This window comes from Neolamprologus brichardi, chromosome 20 (genome assembly GCF_056152115.1).
Source record: "Neolamprologus brichardi isolate AB-2024 chromosome 20, ASM5615211v1, whole genome shotgun sequence".
Taxonomy (NCBI): Eukaryota; Metazoa; Chordata; class Actinopteri; order Cichliformes; family Cichlidae; genus Neolamprologus; species Neolamprologus brichardi.
This window is the reverse complement of record NC_142123.1, coordinates 19244338-19268797: the sequence shown is the minus strand read 5'-3', so window position 1 is coordinate 19268797 and position 24460 is coordinate 19244338. Positions and strand designations below refer to the sequence as shown.

The 24460-nt window shown below is 40.9% G+C and overlaps 2 long non-coding RNA genes across 2 annotated transcripts; one reads left to right on the top strand and one right to left on the bottom strand.

Moving 5' to 3' along the window:
- Window positions 1-770: 770 nt before the first annotated feature.
- Window positions 771-2057, top strand: LOC148096967 (uncharacterized). Its single transcript, XR_015717024.1, has 2 exons — window positions 771-996; window positions 1815-2057. It is a non-coding gene; the product is annotated as an uncharacterized LOC148096967 (long non-coding RNA).
- A 654-nt stretch (window positions 2058-2711) lies between these two features.
- LOC148096966 (uncharacterized) lies at window positions 2712-4515 on the bottom strand. The gene is made up of 3 exons (XR_015717031.1): window positions 4283-4515; window positions 3292-3464; window positions 2712-2963 (listed from the first exon to the last, which is right to left on the bottom strand). It is a non-coding gene; the product is annotated as an uncharacterized LOC148096966 (long non-coding RNA).
- Between the last annotated feature and the right edge of the window lie 19945 nt (window positions 4516-24460).

Sequence of the window (24460 nt, the reverse complement as noted above, 5' to 3'; positions counted from 1 at the left end):
AAAACCTTTTTTGAATTGCACTTTAATAAACTTCATTTCAAAAATCTTTTTCGAATTGCACTTTAATAAACTTCATTTCAAAAACCTTTTTCGAATTGCACTTTAATAAACTTCATTTCAAAAACCTTTTTTGAATTGCACTTTAATAAACTTCATTTCAAAAACCTTTTTTGAATTGCACTTTAATAAACTTCATTTCAAAAATCTTTTTCGAATTGCACTTTAATAAACTGCATTTCAAAAACCTTTTTCGAATTGCACTTTAATAAACTGCATTTCAAAAACCTTTTTCGAATTGCACTTTAATAAACTGCATTTCAAAAACCTTTTTCGAATTGCACTTTAATAAACTTCATTTCAAAAATCTTTTTCGAATTGCACTTTAATAAACTGCATTTCAAAAACCTTTTTCGAATTGCACTTTAATAAAGTTCATTTCAAAAACCTTTTTTGAATTGCACTTTAATAAAGTTCATTTCAAAAATCTTTTTCGAATTGCACTTTAATAAACTTCATTTCAAAAACCTTTTTCAAATTGCACTTTAATAAACTTCATTTCAAAAATCTTTTTCGAATTGCACTTTAATAAACTTCATTTCAAAAACCTTTTTTGAATTGCACTTTAATAAACTGCATTTCAAAATCCATTTCCCTTTCCTGTTCGCTCAGGGATTAACATGTGGATTAGCATTTGGATTAGCAGTTGGATTAACAACTTCATTTTAAAAATCCTGCTGCTATTCAAATGAGCCACACCGTGGGATGTAAGGAGCTCTCTGATTGGTTGGTCAGACACAGGCTGTCTGCCAGCCTGGATGTTTCTAGCTCATAGCTTCGCCCTGCTAAGAAGCCTGTGTGCTTGTACAAAGGCCGTTCGACCTCGGGATTTACACTCGGTTCGACAAGGATATGTGAAGAATGAAGGGACCCTGCAGCGAAACGGAGAGCCCAACCTCTGGCTGAGTGCCTGTTTACAAAGTCTGACCACCTGTGAAGGTAACGTGCTAACGTGGCTAACGCTAGCATCACCGCACGTAGCCCCGTTATTTTAAGGTCATCTTAGCTTATGAAAGTTTTACGTCGCAGCTGTACGAGCTAGCTACGTGTTTTGTAAGCTGCTGTGCTCTTCACAAATAAAGCTGGAAGCAGCTCAAACTATTAGAACCAGCACTGAGGCCTGTTACATTTATACAGTGTTAGAGCAACGGCTGCAGCCTACAGCCTTTAAACTAGCGATTAAAATGCTGACAGTAAACTCGTCAGTCCAGATGTTACCACATTACTTTGTGATACTTGTGAGTTAAAACAACTGAGACAGGCTGATTAAAATAACAGCTTTCAGTTCTCTCATTCAGCATATAAAGACTGGAGATCACACTACTGATTTCAGCTCATTTAATATGTGAGTGCACAGATTCATTCTCAACTGGACATAAACGATGATCAAAGGTTGTATATATGATGAAGTCATCAAACCCCAGCCTGTAACACAGTGCGCTGAATCTTAGCTTTGAATGTCCAGTATATTCTAATCAGTGCAATCTAAGCATTCACTGAACCTACAGTATCTACACCTGTGTGGTAAATGTGTGGTAAAGATACAGATAATGAAATTTAATTATTAATACAATATACGTCATGAGAAACGAAAGCTGAAATTGATTCAGTTTAGTACTTTTCTCTGTATGCTCTGTGATCATAAAGGCCTTAAATTCTGTGATATATACTGTAAATGATTTTCACAGAGGTCTTAAAGTACTTAAATCACTGCTGATAGTCTGGTTGTTTATATTTTCACATTTTTGTGTCTGTAGGGCTGTTTGATGACAATTTGGACTCCTCTGGGAGATGAGGACACACCCACACCTGTTCCATACTGCAGCCAATGATGGTGTTACGGCTCTGAGTCAGCTTTGGGCCATCAGACGCACACACTGGAAAACCAGCACCTGGACTTCATGCAGGAGAGACGGCCTCAGTGATGATGGACTCTGCATCGTCTATTTTACCTCCTAATCTCTTTCTCTTTAACACACAATTAAAATCTTAGTGAGGAAGTCTCTAACTTGTACACATTTGTTCTTTTACTTGTTTTATTAGTTATTTTTAAGAAGAGTAAAGTTATTCACAAAGTTTTTATTCTTCTGTATTTATTCTTTTGTATCATGTACCATAGTCATACTGAACTATACAGACCTGGTGAATTGGAGAAAAAAAAAATCATATATGAATGAATCATTCAGCTTCAGCAGTATTTCTAATCATCTTATGAATTCCAGTCTAATGTCAATTCACTGTTTGAGTTCAGTCTTGGTCTTAAACTCCAGAGAATACCACCTGGTTCAATTTTTTCATCTGATTATTGGGAAAACAGTTTTCTTCTGAGAGATGCTGCTAGAGCTGAAATAGAGCCCAAAGAAACAACAAAGTTTAGTCCCTCTGGATTTTCCATGGAAAATTGTTTTATCACTCACTCAGGTGACTTCTCCAGTGTCACGGATAAGTGATGAAAATATCTCCCACTGGAAACCATTGTGTCCAGTTAAAGTCAATCGACTTTTTCAAGGAGAGTTGTTAGATGCTGTGCTCATGAGGACAATGGGTTTTAAACTTGCAGCACAACACAAAGCTGAAATACTGGATCAACGATCAAAACACATTGAGCAGAATTAGGTCAAAATGTAATATCCTGATATGACACATGATCCAGCATTGTTCTAAGATTGCAAACTTTCTTATTGGAAGTTTCCACAGCTGCCAGAAAGGGACAGATTTCTGGCTGGTCTTAATGAGTGGTCGTTGCTCTCTTGTTTTCTCTGGAATTGCTGCACGAAGGATGTAACACCCATGATAAGCACTGAGGTGTATGTCCTTGTCAGAAATGAGCAATGCTCAGCTTCCAGGTAAGGAGAAGTGGAACCAGAAGATATTCAAATGCATCTCTCCACAGCTGCTGATGAATTCTACAAAAAACAAAGTTTGTTAAAAACATTTGCAGGTGAATCAACACTGATTTATCAATGACATCCATTTACTCAAAAATTACTGACAAGTGGACAACTAGAATATATAGTTTATAATTTCAACATTGTACTGTAAAAAATTGAACTTTATATGACAAATGTGTGGTGCTTGTGGAATTTTTAACAAGGACCCTACAAAACTTTACAGTACTCATACTGCCACACTTCTGATGGCTAGGTGTGCAGTTCCTGCTTTAAATGCATTCACTTTTAAGATTAAGAAATCTAAGTGATAATAGGCCAGAAATGTTTGAACTTGCTTATGAACCTAAATCACTGAGGCCGTCTCTCCTGCATGAAGTCCAGGTGCTGGTTTTCCAGTGTGTGCGTCTGATGGCCCAAAGCTGACTCAGAGCTGTAACACCATCAATGGCTGCAGTATGGAACAGGTGTGGGTGTGTCCTCATCTCCCAGAGGAGTCCAAATCGTCATCAAACAGCCCTACAGACACAAAAATGTGAAAATATAAACAACCAGACTATCAGCAGTGATTTAAGTACTTTAAGACCTCTGTGAAAATCATTTACAGTATATATCACAGAATTTAAGGCCTTTATGATCACAGAGCATACAGAGAAAAGTACTAAACTGAATCAATTTCAGCTTTCGTTTCTCATGATGTATATTGTATTAATAATTAAATTTCATTATCTGTATCTTTACCACACATTTACCACACAGGTGTAGATACTGTAGGTTCAGTGAATGCTTAGATTGCACTGATTAGAATATACTGGACATTCAAAGCTAAGATTCAGCGCACTGTGTTACAGGCTGGGGTTTGATGACTTCATCATATATACAACCTTTGATCATCGTTCATGTCCAGTTGAGAATGAATCTGTGCACTCACATATTAAATGAGCTGAAATCAGTAGTGTGATCTCCAGTCTTTATATGTTGAATGAGAGAACTGAAAGCTGTTATTTTAATCAGCCTGTCTCAGTTGTTTTAACTCACAAGTATCACAAAGTAATGTGGTAACATCTGGACTGACGAGTTTACTGTCAGCATTTTAATCGCTAGTTTAAAGGCTGTAGGCTGCAGCCGTTGCTCTAACACTGTATAAATGTAACAGGCCTCAGTGCTGGTTCTAATAGTTTGAGCTGCTTCCAGCTTTATTTGTGAAGAGCACAGCAGCTTACAAAACACGTAGCTAGCTCGTACAGCTGCGACGTAAAACTTTCATAAGCTAAGATGACCTTAAAATAACGGGGCTATGTGCGGTGATGCTAGCGTTAGCCACGTTAGCACGTTACCTTCACAGGTGGTCAGACTTTGTAAACAGGCACTCAGCCAGAGGTTGGGCTCTCCGTTTCGCTGCAGGGTCCCTTCATTCTTCACATATCCTTGTCGAACCGAGTGTAAATCCCGAGGTCGAACGGCCTTTGTACAAGCACACAGGCTTCTTAGCAGGGCGAAGCTATGAGCTAGAAACATCCAGGCTGGCAGACAGCCTGTGTCTGACCAACCAATCAGAGAGCTCCTTACATCCCACGGTGTGGCTCATTTGAATAGCAGCAGGATTTTTAAAATGAAGTTGTTAATCCAACTGCTAATCCAAATGCTAATCCACATGTTAATCCCTGAGCGAACAGGAAAGGGAAATGGATTTTGAAATGCAGTTTATTAAAATGCAATTCAAAAAAGGTTTTTGAAATGAAGTTTATTAAAGTGCAATTCGAAAAAGATTTTTGAAATGAAGTTTATTAAAGTGCAATTTGAAAAAGGTTTTTGAAATGCAGTTTATTAAAGTGCAATTCGAAAAAGGTTTTTGAAATGAAGTTTATTAAAGTGCAATTCGAAAAAGGTTTTTGAAATGAAGTTTATTAAAGTGCAATTCGAAAAAGGTTTTTGAAATGAAGTTTATTAAAGTGCAATTCAAAAAAGATTTTTGAAATGAAGTTTATTAAAGTGCAATTCGAAAAAGGTTTTTGAAATGCAGTTTATTAAAGTGCAATTCGAAAAAGATTTTTGAAATGAAGTTTATTAAAGTGCAATTCGAAAAAGGTTTTTGAAATGAAGTTTATTAAAGTGCAATTCGAAAAAGATTTTTGAAATGAAGTTTATTAAAGTGCAATTCGAAAAAGGTTTTTGAAATGAAGTTTATTAAAGTGCAATTCGGAAAAGGTTTTTGAAATGAAGTTTATTAAAGTGCAATTCGAAAAAGATTTTTGAAATGAAGACTTAAAAAGCATTTTAAAAATCAGTTTATTAAATTGGAATTCAAAAATGAATTTACAAATGCAGATTTTATTCTACAATTCATTAATTAAGTACAGGATTTTTTATTTCGATGCGCGTGGCTCTTGTGGTCCTCCATATAACACTGACTATGAACACTATAGCACCAGTCCAACATAGTTTTGTAAATACACCACAGTACAAGCTAAACTATGTACTCTGAATGAACTGCCAAGTATTTTCATGCAACCTTTGAATAATACAAAGTTAGTACACTTCAGTTTGTTTTAATGACATTTCACAGTATGAGAATACATTATTTATCAAAATCTGAAATCTTCTGAAATCCAATATCCGATTTTATAAAAATTACATTACATATGAGCTTTAGATTTCTAGGTTATTAGATGTTACTGAACAGTCGTTATATCTAAATGCAACCTCTCTTCGCCCGCTCCTGTCCTTCCTTTCTTGCATTCGTTGTTCCTTGTCTCTCCCTTAGAAATACAGCAGCTAGAACTGTGAGACAAACTGCACAAAACATTTGTGTGTTTGATATTCACTGAGCTGTTAGAAATGCTGCATTTGAAATTGCTGGCCACAACAAATATCCCCCAATTTATGCTGGTGCCTCATCGAACACTAGCTAGATGTTGAAGTAATGCAACCACAACTTACAGACATCTGCACTCATCCTGGTCCACTTTAACCCCTGGGTATAGTGTTATTAATGATACACAATGACAGAAGATACACCAGTAAGACCAGTAAGCATTTCTGTGTTACTGTTCCCTCCAATTAGACTCAAAACAGTTTGATGTTTGAAGGCACATAGGGATTTGAAATATCAAATAACTTTAAAGTTTAAAATTTTTTAAATAGTCTTTAACAGATATTTGTGCAATTTCTTGCTGGTAAAAGTGAAATGTTGTCAAAAATACTCAAGTACAAACGTTTGTATGAGTATCCACAGTAAGACTGTTGGATTCTGAGGACAAAAATTGACATAGCGCACATACAGACTTATCACTTCACTTCAGAAGACAATAACTCTTTGTAAATGTAATAAAAGTCACATTAAATAATCCTTGGTTCAGTGTTTGGCAGCGTGTGGGACAGTTTTCTCAGCTCTGGCCTGAGATAATGATATGATACTGAACTTGAAAACTCTAAAGGATCCTCTCCAAAAGGTGAAGTTCTGCACTTGCAGTGTTATGCAATCACAAGTATTAACCCCCAGAACAGCATCCAGGAAAACTGGTGGTAATATCTTATGAATCCACCAGGGGGAGCAGTGTGGAGTTTTGACATTACCTGATGGATGGCATTACTGCCGCTAATCCTGGGATATTAAATTTGTGTGATTCAGTTTCATACTCTGTTTCAGAAATGTTGATCTATGAAAGGGACAATGCAAACACAACAACGGACACATGTCCCACAATATAGGGTCCAACCTGCTGCAGTAGTTTGTTTGTTAGCAACGAAAATCACGTGCTGACTATGCAATCAATAGTTTATTAACAACTGATGTTGATTTTATACATTTTTGGTATCATTTTTTGTGATTGTGCAGTCAAAGCAACATCATCATGTGGATGTAGAGGGTGTAAATCCTGCAAAATGTATGACAAACTATGTCTTAAAATGCAGGAACCCGCTGTCCATCCAGGCTTTCTTAAGACTGACAATAAATAAATAAACAACAGTATTAATGACAGGATTTGTAACATGTATTGCGTAGCTGTCTTAACAGCTGTTTTATTAATAGTGTATAGACTGCATTATTTTAAAATGCAGTAAATTCCCAGCTGTGAATCACTTGTATTTTCTTCTCCTTCCACACTCTGCACATCTCTGGTGAATCGCTGGAGTAAAAAACAAGTTTTGAACACGGGTAAGAAAGCCGGCCAGCGTCCAAAGAACAACTCTGAAACACCTTCATAAAGCTTCACATAATAAATGTGTGGGACTCATGTAATGGGTGGACACAGATGGAAGTATTGTAATAGTTATTGCCCCCCCCCCTCCATAATTTCATGCATTCTTGTCATTGTTACATTATGCGTTCAGTTCTTTATTACTATTTCTGACACATACTGTGATAACTGGCAATCCAGTTAGGATATTCTGATCAATGATGATTCCCATGGGTGGCGCTCACGCAGGCACTGAATCGGGCAGCTTTGGGGTCCTGTGTGTTCTACTGCACAGATAGCCTGCAGAGTGCAGCTACGCTGAACTGAAGTGCTTGTGTTTTGTATTTGCAGGAGAGCACAAGTAATGTGTTGATAAACAGAATGATGTTGACGTATGAGAAATGTATTAGAGTAAGGTACTGTCATTAATGGAACACAACGCTAATGTCGGAGTTTGTGATTTACATGATGTACCTGAACTGGTGTTAAACGGGATGTCACATCGCAAATGATTAATAAGGGGATCGAGAGGGTAGTCTCCATGCGCAACAATACTAGTTGGAGGAGCATACGAGTGTGCAGAATATTGTAATATGAACATTGGTAGGAAAATACTGAGTAAATGAGTACTTTGTTAACACGTGTTCAGTAGTTATGTGTAAAAGGGGTCCTGTGTGTTCTACTGCACAGATAGCCTGCAGAGTGCAGCTACGCTGAACTGAAGTGCTTGTGTTTTGTATTTGCAGTTGCAAATGAGCAAGTAAAGAGAACGATTCTTGACTCATGCACGCCTGGAAGTGTCATTTGTCCAAGTGTGCAACAAATATTGGAGGCACCGCTGGGATTTTTAACGTCGTGTCCACACAGCAAATCCAGCATGTCCAAATTACTGTCAGATTTGATTTCAACACTTTTAAAGTGTCTATATGGGTCCACACCAGAGAGTGTTAATTTAACTCTTTTTGGAGAGTTGGTACTTAACTCTGATTTAGTGTTAAACACCAAATCTGTCTGGAGTTGATAATTTAACACTTGGTGTTAAGAGTTTATATATTAACTCTCAAAGAGTATTTTAGTTTAACTACATAAGAGTTATCTTCTAATTAATTCTAAAAAGCGGGAATTTTACTGTTGTGAACTTCTAGAAATTTCTTTTGGAAATAAACATTTACTAAAAAGACGCAATGGTTTTTGAAAAACATTTATTCTGAACTGTGCACCACAATTTCAAAACATTTTCTGAAAGATGTGACAGTGTACATGTTCTCACTTTCAATTTTGTTTATCAAAAGGTCTGACATAGGTGAGCTGGCAAATGCAAATAACAGCATTCTCATCACTTATTTCAATAAATACAAAATACAATATGCATGTCCTTCATTCATCACTTTGTGGAACTTCAACACACTTCTGCTCTCCCCCATATTCCATCTTCACAAGCATATCCTATGTGGAGATTGAATAAAAATTAGCTGACACTAATTAATGGCACAAATCAATTGCAGCACAGTAAAAAAAAGGAATCCTTTTTGAGATATTACCTGTGTAAAGTATTTTCCCAAAAGACAAGGACACAGGCAACAGGTAATACTGAACTAAATGTAAAACCTCAACTTTTTCATTTTTACCTAAACCGTTTGCACAAAACTCTGGAGGGATCTAAATGCTAATGTAGAACCCAGTCAGGAAATCTGCTACTGCTGTTTGCTCGTTTTTTTATGGGAGATCATTTTCAGGCTTCAAGGCTTTTATACCAACATTTCACATTCTAGACATTGTTTTAGGTGTATTTGACCAAAAATTTGACTGAAAATTCACATGCAAGCTTTTTTTCAAGGCTGTGGTATTTGCCGCAAACAACACCTTTCAGCTAGCTAAAACAGAATATGATGCTATCACCGAGCAACATGGCTAATGCCTTTCACACAGCTTTGTCTCAACTCCAAAGAGCCACAGAAGTAAAAGCTAATAATAATAATTGAAACAATCTTTGAAAAAATGACTTACCAAGCATGGCAAACAACTCAAATCTGTAGAGCAAAATGTTCTGAAACGGCTTCACTTCAGCTTCGATTGGAGCCGTGCTGGGGGCGGAGTCTGTGAATTTACTCTATTAGTGTCATAGCCCCTGTAGGAGTTCAGAGTTAAGAGGTCAAGAGTTAATGTTTCCATTGTAACACCTCCAGATTTGAAATAGAAACACTCATTTTTAACACTGGGTTTTAACTACTATCATTTTACACCTCAGAGTTACATTAAAAGAATGTGACTCTACTTAGAGTAAAATTAACTCTAAGACTACTAACACCAAAACATTTAACACTTTTGAATTTGCTGTGCAGCGTGATGAAAATAAGGAAGGGGTGTGGCTACAGCAACCACGATGGACCTCGAGGAGCTGGCAGAGACTGTGTCCCAGACACTCTGGAACCTACAACTCGACCAACTCAAAGGGGTATGTGCTGAAGCTAAAATCCCTAGTGGAAATGTCACAACAAGACGAGCGTTAATAAAATTAATTACTGAATCTATGGACAAGGTTATTAATGATGAAGAGCAGGATGTTGCACTCTACTATCTAAAGAAAATGTTAGAAAGTGTCGACCCAGCGATAGGGAGCTCCAGAAACACAGAAAGTGTAGGAGATACAACGAGCTCGCCACAGGGAACTCAGGAAACAAGGGAAGAAGTTGATTTAGCAGAGAGATACGCACAGCTCCAGAGAAACAGCGAAGCACTGCAGGAAGAAATTAGGAGGCTAAGTGAAAGGGTGGAGAGGACACCACCAAGTCATCCAACCACCCCACAAAATATGTTTCCTGTCGCAGCCAACCACCTTTCGGAAGTGACGATAAGGAGGGAATTCAAGATCTGTGGTCAAATTGGGGAGAAGGGCCAAAAGGACAGACTCTCATACACCAACCTGATGCATCAGATTGACAGAGGTCTGAACAAAGGACACAGTGAAGCGGAGGTTATAGAGGCTGTGGTGAAGTCTGTCAGCCCAGGTTTGAGTCTTAGAGACATGCTTGAGATAAAACGTGACCTCACCCTCCCCCAATTGAAGGCCATATTAAAGGGGCATTTTAAAGAAGACAGCACCACAGATTTGTATCACAGACTAGTGAACGTCACACAAGACAGCCGTGAGTCTCCCCAAAACTTCCTCTTCAGAGCAATTGAGTTAAAAGAGAGGCTGCTGCTCGCATTGGAAGACACGGGGTCTGATGAACAATACAGCCCTGAGCTCATCCAGAAGAAATTCTTGAGGTCGGTTAGTACTGGGCTACTGAGTGACCCTATCAAGTTTCAGCTCAAGCCCTATCTGGATGACCCTCGGGTGACAGATGAAACCCTCATTGATAAGATGAATGAAGCAGCTAGTGTTGAATCAGAAAGGCAATTGAAGCAAAAGAAAACTACAGGCAGCAAATCTGTAAAAGTAAATGAACTCCAGACAGAAAGGCCAGCCAGTCAATTGGGTCTGGGTGTAGCCGAAACTAGGTTGTGGACTCAAGAGCAATCAGCTGAAGTGGTGAAACCCAAGAGCCGCAGAACACCTGTTGTAGCTGCTTCCCGAGAGTCAGAGCTGCATGAAGCGGTCAGGCTGCTGAGAGAGGAGATGGCTGAATTAAGGAGGAGCATCACCACCCCTCAAGGCCCCACTCGCCCACTAAGAACCAGTGGGAGGAGGGGATGTAAGGCATGCCAGGAGCAGGGAACCAATAATGGGTGTGAACACTGCTTCAAGTGTGGTCAGCCAGGACACCTCTCCAGAGGCTGTAGAGGGCGAAGGGGGGCAACAGAAAGAGCGGAGGGCACTCAAGCAGCAATCCAGACCATTGCCCCTCCCAAATCATTAATTCCCATCCATGCTGAAGCAGATGACAAGTTGCATGAACTGCTTTGGAATCGAATAAGACAGCTGGAGGCAGAATTAGAGCAGAGTGGCAAGGCTAAAGAGACTGTGGGTGCCACGTATGCCAGTCATCTCTCACTACGCTGTCAGGCTAAGCTAAGAGCCCTGATCGGGAAGAAGTGTATGGTGGATTGTTTCTTTGAAGGGGTAGAAACACAAGCATTGTGGGATACAGGTTCACAGGTGACTATCATTAATGAGAACTGGAGGAAGTCCTGCTTTCCACATATCCAACTGAGAAGCACAAGTAAACTCCTAGGTGAGGATGAGGCTCTGGTGGGTAAAGTAGCGAACCAAACACCCATACCCTTCGCAGGTTGGGTTGAGCTAAAATTTAGACTGGGGTCAACTAGAGATCCACAGCCAGAGTTAGTTGTCCCCGTGCTTGTCTCAAAAGAGCCAGGAGTAGCAGAGCCACCTATCATTGGCTATAATGTGATTGAGCATTTTGTAAAGGATGGAATGGAGCAGCATCCAGACGTTACACCTGCTGTGGTAAAGGAAGCCTTCTCGATTGATTGTAAGAAAGCGGAAGTGCTAATTAACATCGTGCAGCGCTGCTACAAAAATGATGAGGTGAAAGTGGTGAAAGTTGGGAGACAAAAGATAGTGATTCCAGCTGGACAAAGCAGGGAGGTTAAGTGCAGTGTGAGGACAGGTCCCCTCCCCCTGAAACAGGAGGTTCTTTTTGAACCAGAGGACATTTCAAAACTACCAGAGGGGGTTAACCTGAATGAAACTGTCATTGGCCTGCAGAGGGGAACCCGGTCCAGGGTGGTTATTCCAGTCACGAATGGCGGCAGCCATGACATCGCCCTCCTCCCTCATGTAGTGTTGGGACGACTACAGCAAGTGAAGGCTATTTACCCAGTAGACGTAAGACCAGTAAGTGCTGAAAACATGGGCAAGTTGACGTGTGCTAGTGAAAACACAGGGAGCACCGTCAGTGCCCCAGAACAGCACAAAGGGGAGTATAAAGAGGTGGGCAGTTGCAGCCAAGATTTATGGGACCCACCTGTGTCAGTTGATCACCTGACCCCAGATCAGCAGGAGCAGGTGAGAAAAGTCCTGCGTGAAGAGTGTGCTGCATTTTCAAAAGATGAGAGCGATGTGGGATGCATCCCCTCCCTGAAGTTAAAGATCAGATTGAATGACACAACCCCAGTAAGACGCACATACATCTCAGTCCCCAAGCCACTCCACAAGGAGGTGAAGGAGTATTTGGAGGACCTGTTGAACAGAGGATGGATTCAGAAATCCCGATCCCCCTACTCATCACCCATCGTCTGCGTGCGCAAGAAGGATGGAAGTCTGCGTCTCTGCGTGGATTACCGTGAGTTAAACCGGAAATCCTAGGTTTCCTGTCATACTACCGCCCCTACATTCCAAACTTCTCACGCACTGCCAAGCCACTATACCAGCTGCTATCGACCGGAAAGATTCAAGTGATTACTGACAGAAGATCAACGGTAATCAGGCACAAAGGACAGCGGAAAAAATCAGACCAACTCCACTCAAGCCAGCCAATCACATGGACGGAACAACACCAGGCAGTGCTATGCCAGCTTATAGAACACCTGCTGAGTCCACCACTCCTGGCATACCCTGACTTCGAAAGGCCATTTATGCTGCACTGCGATGCCTCTCAAGAAGGGCTTGGTGCAGTCCTGTACCAGAGACAGCAGGGCCAACTGGTTGTCATTGGGTATGGGTCGAGAACTCTAACAGCTCCAGAAACCAACTACCACCTCCACTCTGGAAAGCTAGAGTTTCTAGCAATGAAGTGGGCAATCTGTGAGAGGTTTCAGGAGTATCTGTATTACGCACCTTCTTTCACAGTGTATACAGATAACAATCCGTTGACCTACGTCCTGACTACAGCGAAGCTAAATGCTACAACACACCGGTGGGTTGCTGAGCTAGCCGATTTTAACTTCTCAATCAAGTATCGGCAGGGAAGGGCTAATGGCGATGCTGATGGTTTATCACGGATGCCACTAGACATGGAGGAGTACATGCGCACATGCTCGCAGGAAATGAAACCAGAGGTAATCACACCTGCGACACAGGCGCTTCAGCTGAAATTCCATGAACATGAGCCATGGATGTGTCCAGCTACCATAACCACAGCATGTGCTGATGTAGAGCATGAACGAGTAATGGCCCCAGTGACACAGATCTCCAAAGAGACACTAAAGAAAGCACAGGAGAATGATCCAGTCATTGGCAGGGTGCGAGAATATGTTATGACAGGACAATGGCCTCCTTGGAGAGGAAGAGACAGGGGTGAAGACACTTCAGTTCTAAGCCGGGAAAAGAGTAAGCTGTACCTCGACAAAGACGACATCCTGTACAGGAAATCAGCTGCTCGAGCTCAGCTAGTGTTACCCACAAAATTCCATCAGCTGGTGTACAAGGAGCTCCATGAGGAAATGGGACATCTCGGAGTGGAGCGGACACTCGCCTTGGTCCGTGATCGATTCTATTGGCCACATATGCAAAGACATGTGGAACATTATGTGACTAAGGTGTGCAGTTGCTTGAAACGGAAGGGTCCAGGCAAACCAACCAGAGCACCATTGGTCAACATTGTCACCACATACCCTTTTGAGATGGTCTCAATAGACTTCCTGCATCTGGAGAGTTGTAAAGGAGGATATGAGCACATTCTAGTCGTGATGGATCATTTCACCCGGTTTGCACAGGCATATGCATGCACCAACAAGTCAGCAAGAACAGCAGCAGAAAAGATCTTTGGAGATTTTGTGCTCAAATTTGGATTCCCTGCCCAGTTACATCATGATCAGGGAAGGGAGTTCGAGAACCAGCTGTTTGCCACCCTGGAAAGGTACTGTGGAATCCAGGGGTCACGCACAACACCTTACCATGCAGCGGGGAACGGTCAGGTGGAGAGATTTAATCGGACACTCCTTTCCATGCTGAGGAGCCTGGCAGAGGAAGCCAAGGCAGACTGGAAAAACTCCTTGAGCAAAGTGGTGCATGCGTATAACTGCACACGCAGTGAAGCAACAGGATATGCCCCATATTATCTTCTCTATGGCAGAAACCCCCGCCTACCAGTGGACATCATGTTTGGCCTGGTTCCAGGTGACCAGAGTACTTCTCACAGTGATTATGTCCGTAAGTGGAGAAGTAGGATGCAAGAGGCATACAGATTGGCATCAGAAACAGCTCAGAAAGAGAGGAACAGAGCGAAAAGGCAGTACGATCGGAAGGCTCATGGAGTGGAACTGCAACCGGGATGTCGAGTGCTAGTACGGAACTTCAAAGACCGGGGTGGGCCCGGAAAGCTAAGGTCTTACTGGGAGGAGCGAGTACATGTTGTGTTAGAAAGAAAGCACAAAGATAGCCCTGTCTATGCCGTACAGCCAGAGAGAGGACCAGGGAAAGTGAGAGTTCTGCACAGGAACCTCCTACTGCCCTGTGACTTTCTTCCCATTCAGGAGGAGAAGCTGGAGAAAAACAAGAATGGGAAGGAGGATGCCAAACAACAAAGAAAAGGAAAGACCCAAGAAAAGCAGCAGGAGAGTGACCACGACAGCAGTTCAGAGGATGAGGGTGACTGGGGAATTATCACCACACCAGCTGCGGAATCACCCACCCAGATTAGGAGTCAGCTTGGGGCAGAGGCAGAGGAGTTCCAGCCAGAAGAAGCTAACGGAGAACTGTCAAGTGGTGGTGTCAGCAGCGAGTGCCTAGACGAGGGTGGAAAAGGTGGACTGGAGTCAAGTGCAGAGGAGGAGGAGGCAGGGCGAAGTGAGCTGTCTGGGGAGGAGAACAGAAGAAGTCAAGAACAGGTGTCGTCATCTGATGAAGAAGACGAGGGAGAGCCCATCTCACAGCCAGTTCCCACAAGAAAGTATCCTTTTCGATGCAGAAATCCACCCAAGACACTCACGTATGACACCTTAGGTCAGCCATCAGTCATAAACAGACACAAATGATGTCCACAGCTAAGAAAAAAAAAAAGTTCATTGTCACATGTTGAGTTTACTGTGGTGACAGTTTAAACAGAAAGGGAAGTGTTCACAGTAGCAAATGTTAAAAAGAGCAAATTTGACAGAGCAACAACTGCATGTATTAGTTTAATAGTTCACATGAGTTAAACAGGGAGTACCAGAACCAGACTAGCTACACATAGAGAGATACTGGCTTGTATGTGAGATATATAGCAGTAAATGTGTGTCTGTGTAAAAGGTTACATGGTAGAGTGATAGGTCTACACCTTCAGTCTGATACAGAGCACGCCTGAGTGGCGGAGAGACTTTACAGACATTGCCTGGCCAGTAGTGTCTGTTGCTGGTACATGACATAAAGGGGGAGATGTATGTCATGCCAAAGGCGCTCACGCAGGCACTGAATTGGGCAGCTTTGGGGTCCTGTGTGTTCTACTGCACAGATAGCCTGCAGAGTGCAGCTACGCTGAACTGAAGTGCTTGTGTTTTGTATTTGCAGGAGAGCACAAGTAATGTGTTGATAAACAGAATGATGTTGACGTATGAGAAATGTATTAGAGTAAGGTACTGTCATTAATGGAACACAACGCTAATGTCGGAGTTTGTGATTTACATGATGTACCTGAACTGGTGTTAAACGGGATGTCACATCGCAAATGATTAATAAGGGGATCGAGAGGGTAGTCTCCATGCGCAACAATACTAGTTGGAGGAGCATACGAGTGTGCAGAATATTGTAATATGAACATTGGTAGGAAAATACTGAGTAAATGAGTACTTTGTTAACACGTGTTCAGTAGTTATGTGTAAAAGGGGTCCTGTGTGTTCTACTGCACAGATAGCCTGCAGAGTGCAGCTACGCTGAACTGAAGTGCTTGTGTTTTGTATTTGCAGTTGCAAATGAGCAAGTAAAGAGAACGATTCTGAACTCATGCACGCCTGGAAGTGTCATTTGTCCAAGTGTGCAACAAATGACAGTAGGTGTATTTTAGTATTGATTGGTGGCTTAAGGCTTTTGCACAATTATTGTGCACAATTTCCACAATTTAAAAGTTTAAATATTAAGTTGTAACCTAAAATAAAAATTGTAGGTCATGCTCATAATTCGTTATGGTGAAGAGAGAACTGAGCGTAAAAGTGAAGCAGAGATGCTTCCTGGGTACTTTTCTGTGAGTCCCTTCTGGCCCTGAGGAGGCCTCCGGGCAAACCCAGGAGGCGCTACAGAGATTACACCTCTCTGCTGACCTGGGAACGCCTCGCTGTATCCCCGCATGGCAGTGTTGGCATGGAAGAGGGAGGCTGGAGACAGGATCGTCTGCTGCCTCAGCAACCCAGCCTCAGATAAGCAACAGAAGATAAATGGATTTGTTGCATTTCTTTTTCGTGATGTTGTTTTTTCTTCCAAAATCTTTTCCAGTTATGTCTTTCTTTCTTTTTTTTAGTAGGATAAGAATGGGATGATACTGCTCCTTTAAACAAATTAGAGAAGTGTTCAGAGATCATTTTTTATCCACTCCCTCTTTAAAACATGATTAAAGTCAGAGATGTGTTATAGCAGCATCTGGCAGTTGATTTTTGTTGGAGCTTTTTACTGAGCTTAAAAGAGACCAGGAGCACGACCGTTTATTGTTCCTGAGTGGATCTGTATTGGTGATATATCGGGGTAAAGAGAACTGCTAGTTAACTAAACGAACCAGGCTCAGTGAGGGACAGGCATCTGTGACAACTGCCTGAGGGTAAGAGGAAGAGAAGATGACAAAATATCAAGAAAAAATATTCACAAATCCCAACTTAGGCTGTATAAGAAGTTTTGAAGCTTTACCAGATAAAACTAGAGAGAAATATAAATGCATCCATTCATTCTCTTCCCCTTATCCTTATCAAGATCACGGAAATAAAATCCAAGAAGTAAATAATTCTATTGACCCAACAAACTGTCCAATTCAGGATTAAGGCTGAGATAAAATGTGACTCGTTGAGTCTATGGCAGGGCTAATAGAGACAGAGAAGCACTCAAACACACATTCCCACACCTAGAGGCAATTCAGAAAAACCAATTAAGTCCACAGACATGCACATTAGATTATTTCTTTGGTCTGTGCGAAGATGCCAGAGAAGACCACAGAGACACAAGAAGACCGACATCTCGCTGTGAGATAAGTGCTAAACACCCTGGTGGCATTGCTAATTTAATTTTTCCTTCCTCCACTACATAGTGCCAGCTATTAAATATGGATGCAACATGTTTTAAATTCTCTAAAACGTGGTACTCTACGTGCTTGTGGCTGATGGTGCAGTTTTCACACCGATAGTTTATTTACTTTGGTCCGAATCAGTGGGGGGGCAGCAACATCCAGAAGGGTGTGGTAGGGACCATGACCATGCCCCAAAAAGGGCCAAGCTCAGCATCAGTCCTTTGTCTGATAGCATAAAGAAGTATGTAATTATTAGTTAACACAAACGTTTGGATATCAGAAGCCGTAGTCGAGTCTCCAGGCCTATCTATCTGGACTCATACATGTCAACTTGCATTGAATTTCCATAAATCTAAAGTGAATTCCCCTGCTGGGCAAAGTCTTCAGTTGACATGCTTACTGTTCCATCTTGCTAGACCTTTATGTTTTGTTGTTGGGGTTGTTGACAGTAATGCTCTTTGTGGTCTTTCAAAGATTGAGAGCCGTCCATTACTGAAAGCAGAGTCAGAGTCAGGAGCTACAAAAGGAGCAAACAGTGTGTCTCTTAGAAACCTTTAGGCTTTTATCAGTGTCTAAAAGTTGCATCAGCATATTGTGGTTGTTTTTACTGCTGCACCACAGGGTTCATGGGTGCCGAGGGTTCGGTGTCTTTCAACTCTGAGGTCGTTTGAACTTAGAGCAGGAGCGCACAACACAACAGAAATCTGCATGCTCAAAGCTGTGGTTTCAAACACTGTGATCAAATGAAACCTGTTTGTCAAAACTGAGCAAAGTGTCTTCAGTTTTTCAGGATGCTCTCGTGCATTTTAAAGCTACCGTGATTCCAACACTCACTGTGCAGTACGATGAGCTGTTCAGACTGTTACTGATTATTATGTTATGTGCTAATGTCTTGCAGTTTACTGGCCTTCTTTCGCTACATAGCACTCAAGCTGAATTTGACAGAGATGTGAGTAAATATACAAACCTGTTTCCAAAGCAAGCTGAGAAACTGAATAAAATGTCATTGAAAAGTAGAATGCACTGATTTAAAACTTAAAGCAAATAAAGACAGTATAGCCAGCATCGGAACTGAGAATTACACAGAACACAGACTTTGGGAGCTGCTGAAAAATATTTTTTTAAACATATATATAATCTTTTTTAATTAGTGATAGCTGTGAACTCTAGGCAGACTCTGAAAAGAAAACTGAGAAAGCCTTTGACGTGTGGCATCACAGTTTAGTATAAAGAGCTTTAAAGCGATTGAACTTCGATGGGACGATAAACCTGCTCATGCAGTGACTTCATATTCTGTTTTTTATGCAGTGGTATTAGAGGCGAATTCATGTTTTTGGACTTTTTGGCCCCTAAATTCTTGAACTATTCACCCGTAGAGCCTTACACAGAGCAGCCTGCAGCTTCCCATCATTAGTTCTGAAAGACTCGGGTTCTCTGGGGTACTTAACTGAACAATCTTACTAAGAAACCAAGAAAAGATCATCTCGATTGATTTTTAGCAGTCCATACCTGTGTCATTAGGATCAAATTCAAACTAAATTAACCCCTAAATTGTTCTTAAATTAACAAAAAAACAATACAATTTCTCAGTTTCAATATCTCATGTGCTGTCTTTGTGGGAAAATAGAAATTTCCATCAATTAACTTGATGATTTGCAAGTTATACTGCTACTTACATCTTTGCACAGCTATTTTCAGAATTTTCTTTTTTACACAACAGGTATAGCAGCACATAAAAAATGCTAAATTACATACCTCAACCCTTTGGCATAATGTGGCAACGAGAAAACCTGTTTTACAAGCAGTGGGCAGAAGTTACTGTTCACAGAAACTAACTTAAAGATTGCAACATGACATGCTTGTGCACTAGTAAATCCCCTTGTTCTGATTTTTGCATTATTAAGCAAACACAGAATATTATCATGAAATAAGGTTGAAAGATCAGATAAAGGTTAGTGTATGTTGGTCAAAATAAGAGTTAGTAATTGTAAAATCATTATTGCATGGCCATCAACAGCCACAGCGATAAAGTAATCGTAACAGAAATTTCTTTTACTGGCAAAAAAGGTTGCAAACACTTGAAAGTGGCGACAGAATGCCAGACATCTTTATAATGAACAATCCGGTCTTTAAGTCTGACGTCATCAGCCATTTCCGGGTCCAAACGCTGCTTCAGGTCCCAAAGTCAAACGAACACTGCGGCATCACTGCGAGTTAAAAACTGTCTACAAACTTTCATCATAAACTGATCAGCGTTCCTTCTTTACCAGGTGTAAGAGTTATGTTTAACATCCAAGCATCCATGAAAACAGAATTTATGAAGTTTTACAGAGTTAGAATTTAACAGGAAGTTAGCTCGCTAGTTTCCACTGTTCCACTGTGTTACTGTTCACAACTGCGGTGACACAGAGTCTAACACAAAACTGCATTTGATTGGTTTCTTGTCTCAATTATTTCAATTCCTAACTGAAATGGAATCACACATAATGCATAATAGTTTTTTTGTTTTTTTGTTTTTTGGGGGGGGACGACGACAATGGAAGGTACAGAATACTGTAACCAGAAAGCTGATACTGGAGAGATTTGGCAGCCAAAGCTGCTCTCTGGTCTTTACACACAAATAAAGAACCTTGAGCTAACAGTTGTTGTGATTTTGTGCTATAGAAATAAAAGTCATGGCTCTCTGTTTTGCCCTTGGATCACAGGAGAATAATAGTAAATCCTGTATGTGCCTGTGCAGAGAAGAAGATTTTATTGGTATTCAAAACAAATCATCAAATATTTAAACTGGGAAAATGTACCAGTGGAAAAAATTGGTAATTTTTAATCTGATGGCAACACTTCTCACAAAATCTTGGACATTTTCTCACGGTGCACCCTCTCCTTCAACAACAATCTTTAAATGTTATAATTTTCATCTTTACTCCTGAGAAACTCTCTAACGTGCTCTTTTCTATACCCTGTCTTCTTAATGACCTGATGTTTCTTATTAGCACCACTACTTTGTTCCACCTTGTTGTTTTTTGAGATGTCTTACTGTCAAAGTCAAAAGGTCCTAATATTTTTCATGACATAATAAAATGTTGCAGGTTAAACAAATAAACCTGATACATTCCGTTTGTTATGTTTTAATAAAATGCACATTTTAAACTGAGCTTGTATGTCCTGCTCTTCACTGTCACTTGATGACCAGTTTGTCATATTAAAGCCATTTAGCATTCTTGCTCTCAGTTGAACACCTGTACTCTGTGACTCCAGTTTGTCTGCCTCAGCCCGACTCCTGTTTCACTGCAGCTCTGTCTTCCTAACGGTCCCTCTGGTCCTTCATTGTTTTCACTCTCTAGAATAATGATCCTAAGGCAGCTGGCGCCTCCATTAAGGATGTGCTTTATTTCAAGCCTGACTTTAATTGTGTTGAAATTTACTGGTGAGCATATTTACAAAGACTGCTGTACAGCTATCTAAAAAGCCATAGGGTCCTGTGGGAAATACACTTATCAGGCAACATTTATCATCAGCCTTTTTCAGATCTGTCGTAGTCTAATCATTTAGTGAAAAACACAGAATAATCACATTAGTGCCCACTCTGATGTTGATGGTGCTACAGGTACAGAAGGGTTCAACAAGGGTTCGATCCTGTCAGTCTTGTCTCTGTGTTTCATTCTTTAGCGTCCCCCTCCCCTCCTCTTACACTCACCTTAGTGTCTTCCATGTTAAATCTGTCATGTGTCCGTGATTGCTACCTTCAGTCTCCCGAGCCCATCATATCTCGGTGTCTTTTCCTGTCTTAAGTCTGGGTCTCTGTTTGTTGTTTCCTGTCCTATTCTGATCCTCGTTCCTTGTTATTATGTTCAGTTTTGCTTCAGTTTTTGCTTCCCCTGTCTCATTATGTCCAATTTTGTGCCCCCCCTTCCCTGATGTCTTTTGTCACCGTGTCTGTGCACTTGCCCTTGTGTCTCCAGGTTTCAGCGGGCCTAGTTTCTATTTTTGCCATTACTTTATACTTGTGTCATCAGCCTCAAGAAAGCAGCTCATTGTCACCTAAGCTCATTTCCTGCCTGCCAGTGTTGTCTGCACATGGGTCCTGACTGCATGCATCACTGAGTCTGCACGTCTTGCAGAATCTTGACAGCTGCTTCAGGAACGACTTGAAGCAGTCGTTAATTGAAATTCGCATTTCATTTATAAATTAGAAGTTATTTCTAAGCTGTCAGTAATCTGAGTGATAACAGTCAGTCAAGTTAACCTCTTAAGCTCCAAGCCTAACTGATCTCCTGCCTTTTGCCCCCGTATCAGGGGCGTTGGGGCTTAAGAGGTTAAAAAGGGTACCTCTCATCACAGGACACTGATGGATCCTGCTCACACAGGACTGTGAAGAACGCCGAGTTAGAACTGGATATATTAAAATGAAAAGATATGCCTATCCCCCTAAAGTCATTCTTTTAATTTAACAGCCACACTCGCATGAATGGCGTTCATAGTAAATGGCCTGTATTTGTATAGCGCTTTACTAGTCCCTAAGGACCCCAAAGCGCTTTACACATCCAGTCATCCACCCATTCACACACAGGCAAGCTACATTGTAGCCACAGCCACCCTGGGGCGCACTGACAGCGCCGGACACTGGCGCCACCGGGCCCTCTGACCACCACCAGTAGGCAACGGGTGAAGTGTCTTGACCAGGGACACAACGACCGAGACTGTCCAAGCCGGGGCTCGAACCGGCAACCTTCCAATTACAAGGCGAACACCCAACTCTTGAGCCACGTTCAAGGATGTCAGAGCCGCAACACAAAGACTAAGTGAAAACTGGAGCCTCTGAGACTGAATGATAAAAATCACTGTGTGGAAACAGAAATATGAGTAATTTCTGTGTCTGTGTGACTCAGTCAATGTCAGAGAGAACGCCAACATTACATCATTTGTTCTTAAACTGAGTTTAAGTGCTTGCAATCCATCATCTGCCTTTTTATGTAACACAAAACTCACCTGTTTCATCTGTATAGTTTGTAATCAGAGTATACTGTCCATGTAGACAAATGAATGTTTTTAATGAGTCTGTTGTTATATAAGATGTGTGCCAGCTCTGAGAAACCTATGATGTGAAAGAGCATGGATAATATTCCATGTGGCTTTTAAATGTGGGACATGGTTGCATGTTGCCAGCTGAGCCAGCTTTGCACAGAGAGCATCTGCAAACCACACACTCGTGCTCGGTGCTGGAGCCTTGAGCTCTGTCACCTTCTGTCTCCAAGGGTCATGTATTCAGAACAGGTTAGGTCCCACAGTGGGAAATGTTTGCTGCACACAGAGGACACATTGGGGGTTCTACCAAGGCCCAGTAAAAAATAAATGAGGATTATTTTGAATTGTGAATCATGCAGATATATAAGTCCACATATAAAAGAAACTGATCTGAAAATGAGCAGAATACGACCTGTTTAAGTACGTTTTGATTCAGAGTCTGTGTGGCCAAACTTGGACTGACTAGTTTCTCCATTTCTTTGGCATTATGAGTATGATTTGAAAAGTGTTTTGACTTGTACTCATCTGGATGGGACATTTCAGATTGCAGCAATTATTCTTGAATCAGCCCTGCACACATGCAGCTACACGAAAAGCAACAATTAAAAAAAAATTACAAAAAAGTCAAAAGCATTTGTCTGCTTTCCGATTTTCTTGGTTTTCTTAGTTTTTGCATATTTCTCACACTAAACTGTATCCGATCATTCAAAACATGCTAATACTACACAAAGACATCATGAGTAAATACAAAAAATACAGTTTTTCATTGATATCATTTATGAAGTAAATCTAACAAGTGGTTGTTCCACCCGTGGCAACAAGAACTGCCAATGAGTCTTTCACGTCACTGTGGAGACATTTTGAGCCACTGTTCTGTGCAGAATTGGACAATTTGTGAACACATCACATAAACATCTCAATCTGATTTTAGTGTGGACCAAAATCATATTTTTTTTTATTTTTTAGCCATTTAGAGGCAGACTTGTGTTTATTGATCACTGTCCTGCTGCATAACCCAAGTGAGTTTGAGTTTCAGGGGATGAATTGATGAGCCGACATTCTTATTCAAGATATTCTGGTTGAGACCAGAAGTCATGGTTTCTTTAATTACGACAAGTCGTTCCTGAAGCAGCAAAGCAGCTCCAGGCCATCACACTACCACCACCATTTCTGACTGATATCATTTAGTTGCTGTCGTTAGTTTAATGGTAGATCTAAAGGACATGAACTCTGGAAAAACTTCAACTTTTGTCCAGAGTGTTTTTCCAATAGTCTTGGGCATCATTGTGTTTCAGGAAGTGTGAGAATACCCTGTGTGTCCTTTTGGGTGCAGCAGTGGTTTTCACTTTGAACATTAACACAAAGAAACAAATGTTTAAAGTTTTAAATATAAGCCATCTTCTGTCAGTACGGAGGGTGATGTTACGTGTGGTTGGTTGCGGTTGCAGGGCCCAAAGAAGCTGTTGTATTATTAATCAAGGATAATTAACCTAGGGCCTGGCATCCACATATGTGGACATCACATTTTCAGTTGTCTGTCAATTTTGCTCTACAAGGGCCTGATATCCACTTACGTGGACATTGTGCTGCCACTGTTCTATCCAAATTTAAAACGAATGTCCTCATATGTGGATCTCATTTTTCTTAGAAACAAAAATCTAGTTAAAAAAATTCTAGTAATTCTTTGTTTTTACATTCATCAGGTCCCAGTCAGCCCAAATAGCAAAGAGAAATTAAAAATGCATGCTGTGAAAGAGTTGGGAGGTTAATGGTGAATCCCTGCACACTTGGGTGTTTATGCATGCACATAAAAGTGTGTATGCATAAACACCCAAGTGTCAGAGTTTCAGCTCACATTTCTGAGTTCAGTTTCGAAAAGCAAACCCACTGGGTAGAGAATCGCACAACAAACCAGCCATCAGCACAACCTTTATCCTGCTCTAACCTGACTATAGTAATGCATTTGTCACTTAACAACTAATGTAAAAGAAGATTTTATGAATGACTGATGAACTGATGAATAAAGGTGGTGCTGTGTTTGTTTATTGGCCTGTCTTTTTTCATTTCAGGTGTCATGTGACACAGAAGATATATATAGATGTGTGTGTGTGTGTGTGTGTGTGTGTGTGTGTGTGTGTGTGTGAGTGTGCGTGTGTGTCTGTGTGTGTGTGTGTGTGTGTGTGTGTGTGTGTGTGTGTGCGCACGTGCGTGTGTGTGA